The following is a 3,379-nucleotide window of genomic DNA, read 5'->3' on the forward strand; positions in this document are numbered from 1 at the left end:
AGTTTCGATTATTGTATAGTATACATTAAAAGATGCACATTTCACAAGTTCAGTGATTCTGCAGCTTCCCAGAAGACTCCCTCAGACCCCTTCTTTGGGAAGGAGGGCAGAGTAGTGGCTTCAGCTAGCAGAGATTACTTTTACTTGCATTTGCACCTTATAGCAGTTGGATCCTACAGAACTCTGTTGTCTGGTTTTCACTGGACATGTTTAAGAGTTGCATGTTGTCTGTGGTCATAGTCTGCTCATTCTTTTTGCTGTATAGTATTCCATGGTGTGAACATACCTGAATTTATTTATTTATTTATTTGATAGACATTTAGTAATTCTCAGGTTCGGGACATTACAAATAATGCTGCTAGGGACATTATAGTGGAGGTCTTTGGTGAACATATATACACATTTCCGATGGGTACATACCTAGGAGATGAATTGTGAGTCTTGAAGCAGGCATATGCTCAACTTCTGTAGATATTGCCAGTTTTTCAAAGTAGGTGATCTAATTGTCATTCCTATTTTAATAGTTTTCTATTGTTGATTGTAACAAATTACCACAAACTCAGTGGCTTAAAACAACATAAATCTACTCTCTTACAGTTCTGGAAGTCAGATGTTCAAATTGGGTCTTATGAGACTAAAGTGTAAATGTTGGGAAGGCTGTGTGTGTGTGTGTGTGTGTGTGTGTGTGTCTTTTCTGGAGTGTCTAGGGGATAATCCACTTCCTTCCGTTTCCAGTTTCTAAAGGCTGCCTGCATTCTTTGGCTGATGGCCCCTCACTCTGTCTTCAAATCTCAGTTTCTCTCTCAACTCTGCTTCTGTCGTCACATGTCCTTCTCTCCCCCTGACCCGCCTGCTTCACACTTATAATAACCTTTGTGATCGTACTTGGCCCCCTCAGATAATCCAGAATAATCGCCCATCTCAAGATTTTTAGTTTAACCCTGACCAGGAAGCTCAGTTGGTTAGATTGTCATCCCAATACGCCAAGGTTCCTGGTCAGTCTCCTGTCAGGGCACATACAAGATGCAACCAATGAATGCATAAATAAGTGGAACAACAAATCCGTGTTTCCCTCTCTCTCTAAATCAATCAATAAATTTTAAAAGATTATTAATTTAATCATATTTGCAAAGTTTCTTTTACCATGTAAGATAACATTCACAGATACCAGGGATTAGGACCTGAACCTCTTTGTGTGTGCGGGGCAGGGCTTATTTAGCCTTTAGTCTACTGTACCTGTCAGCAGCGTATTGGAATATATTGAATGGATGGAGAATGGCCAAACTGGGGAAAAAACGACAATGAAGCTCTGAGATACAGTTCACCTGGAGGACAGGTGGTGTTGACCAAGGGTGTGTGCTGGGGCTGGTAGGCAAGAGACGGAGGCTGGTGCCTCTGCTAGTCACCTCTGGCCACCACCATCCTGGCACCACAACACGTCTGGGGCAAGAGGCTTTCGTATAGAAGACAAAGGGGGGCAGGGGGGAGGGACTGGGCGTGAGAGTTGGGGGGGTACTCTGCTGCTGGTGTGTGGCCACAGTGCAGCGCTCTCTCCTTGCCTTGACTGTTCTTGGCCTTGATCTTCTCATCAATTCAGGGAAATACTTAGTTTCAGCTCTTGAGAGGCAAATACATTTTTCAAGGCCTTTTTCATTTAAGAAAAGATTAAAATACAGTAAATATTATCTTTTGGAGGGAGGTTCTCTTTAGGAACAGAATGACGGTAGGAAACCATTAAACTAAGCTTCTTACACTGAGCAGAACAGAGGCATTTTGCTTCCTATATTCATAGTTTTCTTCCCCTGGTTCCTTTCCACTCGTTTCTTCATGTCTTCCTCTTTCTCCAAGTTGTCCTAGTAAGGGGAAGCCCCCTGGCTGACCCTGACCCCTGCCTTGTCTAAACTTTAACATCCTAGTGGGGATTGGTTGCTGTTTCCAAGCTGCCAGCAGTTTTCTGATTCATCTTTGGGAGAAGATTGCTTTCCTGTTCTGGGAAGAAAAAAAATGCTTCTGATTTGCTAGAAAGATTGGAAGTGAGGGCTAACACCTCCATTTAAGAGTTCACACTTAAAAACCATGAGACTTAAGATCCATGGACGTGCTGTCTCTCCCAAAGCCCAGCTGTGACAGATACTCCACACTATGCCCTTTTTGATGGAAAGAAAAGTTGCCATAGAAATAGCTTCATAATAGCCTTTGAAGGTTACCAGATAGCAGTGAAATATGTTTTATGCCCAACCCTCAGTCCTTAGGCCACACTCCTCAGGCTAAGCCATCTCTTCCCTGGGGCAGGAGTTGGGCCTGTGTATCTGCTCTGTATTTGAGCAGGTGAATATTTCATTTTCTTCTTTTTTTAAAAAAAATATATCTTTATTGATTTCAGAGAGAGGAAAGGAGAGGGGGGAGAGAGAGAGAAACATCAATGATGAGAGAGTCATTGATCGAGCCCACAACCTGGGCATGTGCCCTGACTGGGAATCGAACCCCGGTCGCCTGGATCCTAGGTCGATGCTCAACTGCTGAGCCAAGCCCGGCCGGGCGAGCAGGTGAATATTTCAGATGGCTCTTCTGGATTGGAGGCTGAGTCCTTCAGAGCTGAGAGGCCCATTTTGTTGTTCCCTTTGCACATTGGCTTCTGAAACATTATAAAAGGCTGGGATTTCCTAAAATTTAGAAGATGTCTATGATTTCTTGGACTTTTTTTTTTTTTTTTTTTGGTAAATGGCTTAGCAAATATAACTACAGGGGCAGCAATGAAATGGGGTTACCCAGTTTCAGGAGTGCTTCCTCAGAACCTAAGTGGTAGATCCAGAGTCCTATTCTGGAATTCAGAAATTCAAGACCATGAGGATCTAGAGAGCTGTGCGTTTTGACAGGAAAGGGCGACTTAACTGGGGGTGCAGTTGGCAGGGGGGCCTGATGCAGAGGGAATGAGTGTTAGACTCTCAGAAAGGACAGAGGGCCTAGTGGACGAGAGGCCAGCAGGGGCACCCCTAAAAAGGAGGGGTTGACTTGTGGACTTTGGGGAAGTCAGGACCAGGATCTAGATCAGTATCAGTGAAGACAGCTTTGGGCCCAATTCTAGTGTCTTAACCAAATGGGAATATATATATTTTCACATACAAAAAAGTTTAGGGCTGGTGCAGCTCAGTCCTTCTCTTCCCCTGTTCAACCATCCTCAGTTTTCATGTCATGATCACAAAATGTATCAAAGGGCAAAAGATATATGCCATTTGTATCCCTCTTGCCCCTCACCCAGTGAAACAATAGTTTCCCTTGGTGCCTGACCCATTGATTTCCACTTATACTCACTGGCCTGAACTGGGTCACATGGCTACCTCTACCTGTAAGGGCAGCAAGAATTTTTTACTAAGCTCAT

Source organism: Miniopterus natalensis, chromosome 3 (genome assembly GCF_054644295.1).
Source record: "Miniopterus natalensis isolate mMinNat1 chromosome 3, mMinNat1.hap1, whole genome shotgun sequence".
Lineage (NCBI taxonomy): Eukaryota > Metazoa > Chordata > Mammalia > Chiroptera > Miniopteridae > Miniopterus > Miniopterus natalensis.